General features: G+C 41.0%; 1 pseudogene; it reads left to right on the top strand.

Moving 5' to 3' along the window:
- Window positions 1-1,788: 1,788 nt before the first annotated feature.
- On the top strand, window positions 1,789-1,907 carry LOC124709329 (annotated as a pseudogene).
- The last annotated feature ends 6,951 nt before the right edge of the window (window positions 1,908-8,858 follow it).

Genomic DNA, 8,858 nt, shown 5'->3' with positions numbered 1-8,858 from the left:
ATGAAGTCTTCACGGGTTGTCTGCCGAGTAGCGTCGTCGTGTCGTAGCAACGTTTCGATGGAATGCGTCTCCATCATCTTCAGGCGAAGTGTCGCGATGACCTCGGTCGCGGGCTGATATCTCTGCTGGACCACTTCCGCTTCCCGCCGCCCGCCTTCACGCGCCCGCGGAATCGCTCGATGCGCCTGGAGCGGCCGGTGGCGCATCGGGCGATCCTAATACCAGACCTTAATCCTTAAAATACCCAACATCTCCCCAGACTCAGGCAAGTACTAGACATGACCAGAATACCACCACAATACACAGACAGCCAAAACAATCAAAGACAATCACACACTCACAACACACATTGTGGAGTAAAAGCCAACAGGCTATAAACTCCTCCATACACTTCCCCAAGGAGGGGAAAGTAAAAGGTGAGCAAGCAATATCCCGACATTTCGCCTGAAGTCGATGGAGACGCATTCCATCGGAACGTTGCTACGAGACGACGACGCTACTCGGCTGACAACCCGTGAAGACTTCATATATGAAATGCACCGAGAAAGCCCTCACTCACATGTTGGTGGTAGTTGGTAGCATCAGACCAAAGCCCCTTTTTTATGCAATGGTTTAACAATAGCGTGTTTCAGTCTATCTGGAAAAATGCCCTGTTCCAGTGAGCTATTGCATATGTGGCTGAGAATCCTACTTATCTGTTTCGCAACAAGCTTTTAGTACCCCGTTGGTAACGACAAGTAATGGCTGAGGATAATACAGTGGCCAGTTGGTACCGTTGTTCCTTCACGGCGAATTCGGACGTTGTTTGTTTCTCTTTTAGCGTCCCAAGAATTTTACCTTCTGTCTCAGAAATTAATACTTACGTAGTTCTAACTTTAATCTATGTGGCCTTAACCAATCCAAAATTCCCTTCAGCTTTTCGTTACGTTCTTTTAATGGCCATGTAGCAAATTATGTCATCCAAATACGCTAAGCGCTGAGGGAACATTTGTTAGTTTCTGAAGGGTACTTTGTCCATTCTTAAGCCCCATAGGCATCTTTTTGTACTCGTGTTGCTGAAAATTTGCATTGAATTCTGTCTTTTCTCTGTCGACTGGTTCCATTAAAACCAGATAGCAGGCGCCGGCCAAATTTAAAGTGGAAACGTACTTGGCTCTCCCTGGCCCAATATCTCACTTACGTTGGCCATGGGAAAGATTTCACCCACTGAAATATCGTTCAGTGTCCTATATTTTGTTACGAATCAGTATTTTATTGTTCCACTGCCTTCTAGTTTCTTTGTTAGTAGCAACATAGGTTCCTTCCATGGACTTCTTCATTAACCGTCTTCTTCCTATAAAATGCCTTTTGCGTTTCCAATATTCTACGTGAATGTAGATACACAACCATACCTTTGTGTTCTGGCAATGGCGGGAGTGCATGCCTCACCGTTTGACATTTTGTCTCCTTTTAAATAAAATGCACCACAACATGAACTACAATGTTTTTCCAGTTCGCATCACTCTTTGTTCAAAAGCTCGGTTATGATTGCTTCACTAACTTGTGCAATGCGAGTTCATAAGTGTTCATCCTGTTTGTTGCATCCTACGTGGCTCATGTTGGCACCACTTTATCAGTTCGCCTAATACTTTACTGTTCCCAGGTCTCACTCGGACTGACTCGTGTTCAATGCACTGAGAATAATTTTCCCTTGCTCTATGCGTACCATACACTCCGGACATGACTCCTAGTCTGGAAATAATTATCTCTCTTTCGTTACTGGGGTACTACCTTACCTCACATATATCAGCCAACGATCTTGCCACAGTGGTAACGCCGGTTTCCATCAGATCACCAAAGTTAAGCGCTGACGGCCTTGGCTAGCACTTTGATGGGTGACCATTCGGGTCTGCCGAGCGCTGTTGGCAAGCAAGGTGCACTCAGCACTTGTGAGGCCAAATGGGTGTCACCTGAATGAGAAGTAGCGGCTCCGGTCACGAAACCTGACAACGGCCGGGAGAGGGGTGCGTTGATCACACCTTTCCATATCCGCATCCAGTGAGGCCTATCGGCTGAGATTAACACGACTGTCGGCAGGTAGCGTTGGGCGTTTCGAGGTCTGTCCGGATGGAGAGGCACTCCGTCTTCAGGCCACGAGTGGCCTACCGGGACCATCCGACCGCCGTGTCACCCTCAGAGGAGGATGCGGATAGGAGGGGCATGGGGTCAGCACACCGCTCTCCCGGTCGTTATGATGGTATTCTTGACCGAAGCCGCTACTATTCGGTCGAGCTATTTTGTCTAAAAGGTAATACAACAGTTTCCGTCTCAGAATTTATCACTGAGTTGGGTACATTACTTTTCCCTTCACCATTCTGAGATATACTCCTTTTCATTGTATCTATATTTCTTGTGGGACTCTCTCTCCTATTTGTAGATCCCTTTTTCCTGTTCCCACCCATTTATACTCCCTTTGCAGTCTGATTCAAGGACTGCCACAGAATACACCCCATTTCGTCTCTGTTAATACATTTTCTGTTAACTGTGGTTGCCATCTGATCCACAGCCTTCTTACCACCTTGCGGGTTTACGTCGGTCTCTGGTACCGTTAGCAGCGGATTACTTCCACCCTTTATTCCAATTACCTTCTCATCATAGTTAATCACAATTTTTTCTTTCCTCAGGAAGTCGCTTCCTATTAGCCGATCATACAGAATACCCGACCGTCTTCCTATGAAACTCGTGCTTCACTGGCACCTCCCAGTCATCAGTAACTGCAGATCCGTGGTTCCCAATATATCTCCTGTACCTTGCGTCACACCCTTGAGCCAATGGATATCTTCCCTGCCAATTACTGTTTCCTTGATGAGCTTCTCGTCTTTTATTATGTGCCATGGGATCTGTTAACAACCGTAATTATGTAAGTGGGCTGCTTCAGTGTTGGCAGCGCTGTGTAGCGCTTTGCATTGGATCTCTGACTGCGCTTTCTTTTGTAAGGGACTCTGTGGCTGGTCGGACTCGTTGTTGGAAGTTAATCGCCAGTACTGTTGGCCAGTTGGAAGCTAGTCGCCAGCGGTGATGGAAGTAATATTGGGCAGTTGGAGGTGAACAGCCAGCAGTGATGGATGTTAGATGTGAGAAGTTAGCATTGATGGAGGGTAGAGGTCTGAAGTGTTAGCGTAGGCTAACGATCTGTACATGCTCGACTTGGAGATTGAATATTATTCATGATTATATACCTTTGTAATAGATGTAAATGACGATTTATATTCGTGTTTGAACTGGATGTCACATTATTAAGGTAAAAAATTCATTTTTGGTTTGCAACAAAATCTTTCCTTTGCTAACCACATGCCTATTAGTAGTTAGTGGCTTTAGTAATTAGAATCTTTTATTTAGCTGGCAGTATTGACGCCCGCTGTATTGCAGTAGTTAACGTATTGAAGATTTTTGTGAGGTAAGTGCTTAACGAAATGTGTAGGTTATTGTTAAGATTTCTTTTTAGTCAGGGCCATTCTTTTGAATTAATTATTTGAAGTCAGCTTGCAATTTTTTTGAGCAGTCAGATTGTGTTGCACTAGAATATTGTGGGTCAGTGATGACGTAATAAGAAAAAGTAAAGAGAAAGTAGACTCAGTACGTTCAGCTTTACTCAGCTGTTTCAGGATCAAGTAACGTAGAAGTTTCATCTTCTCAGTCCTTCTGCAATTTAAGTACAGACTCACTCATTTAAATAAAGAAGTTTCAACTGATTTCCTAATTTGCAGCAGTCAGATTGCGTTACTCTAGAATATTGTGCGTCAGTATTGACATGATAAGAAAAAGTAAAGAGAAAGTAGGCTCAGTAAGTTCACCTTTACTCAGCTGCTACAGAATCAAATAACGTAGAAGTTTCATCTTCTCAGTACTTCTGCAATTTAAGTACAAACTCATTCATTTTAATAAAGAAGTTTCAACTGCTTTCCTAATTTGCAGCAGTAGACTTCACAATCTATGACTCTAATTTTTGGCCTTTGCTTCATGTTAACATGTCACCACTTCTTGTTCGACACTTTTAGTTTCAAAATCTTAAACATGGCTGCTGTTCAGCAACTGAATAAATTTGAAGAGGTTGAAAAAATCAACCAACCAGTTGCAAACCAAATATCTTCTTCAAATGGAGTGATGTAACAAGGCCCAATCCTTCTGAAGAAGATATTTTTATAAATATCGAAACTTACGTCAAGGGCTAAATAAACCTTTGGTTTGCAACTGGTTGGCTGATTTTTTTCAACCTGTTCACTTCCCCTTCTATTTGTGGATTCTGTCCCTAATTTCTCATTGCATTAGGGGCTAACATGCCCAATCTGTTGCACTTGTAAGACCTAAGTGCTTTACAGTCTAGTGGTTTTTGCATTTTTCACAAATGATAATCTTTTTGCATTCGGTTTCCGTGTGACCGGGTTCATCGCATTAGTAACAAATATTACGGAAGCTTTCGCTTCTTCCTCCTTTGTGGGCATCACTACCCATTGTACCTTGGTGCTATTTTTGACTCCCTACAATCCCTACCCACGTGAACCCTTTGTCCGTAATTATAACATCCTTCCCCTCCCTCTCAGGAACTGTCCTTTCCTTCCTTGACAACGGCGCGCTTTTCTCCTGCAGTGCCACTTCCTCTGCGCCACCTAGGCTAATCTGTTTACCCCGACTTGACACTACTGTCTGAATCCCATCGCTTGCTACGCTCTGTATGTAGGAAGCCCCTCCTAGTGCGCCTACCAGTTATAATGCACCTTGCAGCTGTGAATTCCTTGTTACTCTGATGATCGCTTCTCTGAATGCATTTGATAATTCGGGTATTCGGCTTGCTCATAATGCAATTTTTTGTAGGCATAAAAATCAGTTGTGGGCTCTTATCTGAACAATTCTCTTCTAATACCGATGTTACTTGATCCCAATTGTTAGACTGAACCCGGACAGTTAACTTCACCCTAATATCCGCCTTAATTTTGGACTTGATGTATAGGAATAACAATGGGTATCATCCATTCGAACTACTCCAAATACGGCGTTCGCATTTTCAGTGAGTTCTCTAAGTTCCGATGTAAGCCTAGCAAATGACTAATTTATTAATACGAGAGCATTCTTTGCACTGATGCCTATGGTATCTGCGCTACAGTGCAAATTATCTTGTATTAGTACAATGTTACATACAGTATTATAATTATTGCTTGCCAGAATTCTTTCTGTTGCAGATGCTGCTGTTCCGCTGCTTTCCATAATAGTTAATCCTACATGTATTTCTAATTTTTCTTGGGTCGCCTTCAACCTGTCTGGCCTGGACAGGTTTACTACTTTTCTGCTGGGCTTTCAGGATTGCTTCTGCTTCTTTTGACGTGCTCTACAGGTCTGGTCGTCGATCTTCTTGCTATACTCAGTTTCAGGGACTGATTCCGATAGTCCTTCTACTTCTGCTACGATGTTCTATTACCTGATTCCCTACTTTGGAATACTCCTATAAAACACACGCAACCCCATATCTGACATCAAAAATGTTTGCGTCACGACACACCTGCATGGTGAAGTCAGAACATTAACGACACTGTGGGCTGAGATTTGTTAACTTCTCTTTAATGGAGAGAGAAAAAGTTTTCTAGGATATTTAGCAGAGGTGATGGAACGGAAGCAAGAAGTCTTGTAGGAGGTTTATAAAACCCCAAATTTAATAATTAACGAACAGCTTACCAGCAGTAGACAATGGTTCTTTAGCATATTTGACGAGTTATTGCTGCACAAGTTAAGGTAAAAAGTACGCACAAAAACCTGCATTTTCATACATCTTTCGGTTAGTTTGTGGTCATGTTCACGCTTAATGGTTCATTTTGTATTTTTTCCCTCATGATCCAGGTTTTAGCCGGATCATTCTTTTTATTATATTATTTCTATATAAATTTGCTTAATGAAAAAGCATTTGACTTTAAAGTTGTCTCTGTCTTATGGTGCTATTAACTCAATTATTGTACATTTTTTATATAGTTTTATTGCAAAGCTCTGAAATTTGTTTGTAACTGCCTGCTGTCGTGTTATTAACTGTTTACGAGGAATTGCATAAATTTTGTAATTGACAATATTATTTCTATTTGTATGACGTATCAGCGATGATGGCAGCGCCACACGGCGTACGCCGCCTAGCGCCAACTACTGTAGTTGTCTTAAGCAGGAACGATCGCCAGCGACATCATTCGGCTGTTAGTAGCATCCATGTTTGGTTCAAATCTCATTTCTCTGTGTTGAATTGTAAAACTTATGTCACTTTTGGCATTACTTGACAACTTTGTCAAAGTTGTATGTTCACTTTGTATCAAACGATATGTATTATGTTTTAAATGTTTTGTTGCTACTTGGTAGTTTAGTACAGGGACTCCATTTATACATGTGTGTAATTTTACAAGATTGCAACAATATATGTGTTTCACCAGATCATCTGAAGATGGGTAGAGCCCGGAACGCGTAATGAGTAATTAAAAAAAAGTTCCAGAAACATTCTGTGACTATTATTTCACGACCAACCAACTGTTTTAAAGCCACTTTTATTTCTGTGACATCCAAATACAATTTAAGAAATATTTATTTTTCTGAGTAATTCAACCTTACTCGAAGAGGTGTCTTACAGTGGTTTTTTATCCATCAATCCACCACTCTAGAAACCCCCAACACCTGGCTGGGCTGCTAACTTTTACTGTCAGAGATGAGTGATTTGATAGTGACTCGTTCTGATGATACCATCAAATACATTAATCAAGATAAAAGACGAGGATGAGGCGGTGCTCGTTCTGCTATACACTGAAAACTGCCAATTAATCTGTGTTACGACACATGCAGCTAAACACTAGGAAATAACTGTAAGGCGGCACTTGATCCTCTGTATATTCAGACACACAGAAATGCCATTTGGCTCTGTATACAATTTGTATTCGGATGTATGCTTTTAAAGTCCTGTATCATATATTTATATTCATGAAACGCTCTACACATTTTAAGTAATTACTATCGCAATATGACGGCATAAATAATTTTAGTCCTTGATCTGTGAATTTCGATTAGTTCTCATCATTCCTTTACACCAAAATAATTTCATATGCGTTCTTTAAGCGTGGATACCTAGCTCAACGTCTAGCACGGTTTGTAACTCCCAAGGAGTTCGTCTTCGACCTTGATGGTTGGAACCTTAATGATCACTGTGGTGTGCCATTTTTGATTCGGTGTTGATAGCGCACTTTACGGGTTTGTTTTGAACGTTTCTTGAGTGTCGACGATTTCCGTTTTGTGAAGTGTAATACTTATATCCCATATAAGTTGATCTCTGCATCTCCCGGACTCTCGTTTTCTGTCACTCTCCTTAGGCGCATGGTGAGTCATTATCAGCAAATGTTTTTCGTCAAAACATCCTTCATCGTCGTAAATTCCTTCAAAGCAGCCATACAGTCTATATCATCAACAAGATAGAGCCACCATGTAGAGAACCGCCAATCGATGTAAGCCTCATCAATCCCCATCTCAGATACACTCATTCCTCGTAGAGTATGGCTAGAACAATCAGTTATAGGAAATCCAACAACTAGGAGGATTACACAGTCAACAAAATACGAGCAAAGCTGCAATTAAGAATAAGTTCAAGGACTGGAAAAAGATGTGAGCAAATACCAATAACTCACTGATCAATTCAAATGCTCGATCCATGTGGCACTGGGTTAACCAGAAACAGATTCCTACAAACGAAAGACTACATAAAATAGGGCTGAGCCCTCGCCAACGTTCACTCGCCGCAACATAGAGGATACAGTATCTCATCGCTTAATATGCCGTGAGATGTCTCAAATTTAATAGTGGATGAGACAATAACTTGCAGTCATAACGTAGTTCAGAAGGCATTCTATTTTCAGAGAAATCCATTTATCCAAGAATGAATCACAACACATTTCTCTGTCCCTTATCCGGTAATATCTATTATTTCATTAACAAGAAAACCGAAATGAATCTTGAAGATTTCTGGCGTTACCTGGCAGTGGAGCACAACAAACTGATACAATGCACGAAATACAAAGATAACTTTGTCTGTGTTTTGACTGCTGTACTACCATACTGACCCATGTTACTGGACAGAGGTATTGGTTAAATCTCCACTTTTAGAAAGCAATTTTTACAAGTTCTTGTTCTCCTCAAGAAAATGAACTTCACTCTTTGTTTTACTTGCTTAAGAGCACATCCAGGACCGCAGAAGGGCCTGGATTTATCTGTTTTTGTTATTTTAATTTCAAGAAGAATATACTTTTTACGAGTGGATATTATATTTTTGTTTTGAAGAAGAGAAGAATTTTTATTAGTTTCACAGAGGAAGACATTTGCTTTCAAGTCTTACTTCATAAAGACAAAGGAACAACAAAGCAATGAAGCTAGAAGCAGAAGGCAAAGAAGGAGACCGAATGGATGGCTGTAAGGCGAAATGTCAGGCCCAATTAAAGAAAAAAAAAAGAAAGCAAGGACATTTCCCGCGAAAAGTAATATTCCAGGTTAATCGACAAAGTTTTAACCTACTAGGACGTTTCACCTTCAATTTTTTTCCTCTTGTTGTGTCTGGGATAATTTATCTTTTTATTAAAGATATGTTTACCTTAAAATTGGTCAGTTACTTTTTATTTTGATAAATGTATACCAGGTGTGGTATACAACTTTCTACTTGCCTTACCGTGATAAGTATTGAATCTATTTCTCCTGCCTAATGCCGCGCTAGGTTTTGTATACCGGAGTAAACTTTGATAGAAATTTACGACAGATTGCTTTGATATCACTCGACATAGTGCCGCTACGGAATTCACTCCACAACTGGTGTTTGCTTG

This window comes from Schistocerca piceifrons, chromosome 7 (assembly GCF_021461385.2).
Source record: "Schistocerca piceifrons isolate TAMUIC-IGC-003096 chromosome 7, iqSchPice1.1, whole genome shotgun sequence".
Taxonomy (NCBI): Eukaryota; Metazoa; Arthropoda; class Insecta; order Orthoptera; family Acrididae; genus Schistocerca; species Schistocerca piceifrons.
The sequence above is the reverse complement of the archived record's forward strand: the minus strand, read 5'-3'. Positions and strand labels throughout refer to the sequence as shown.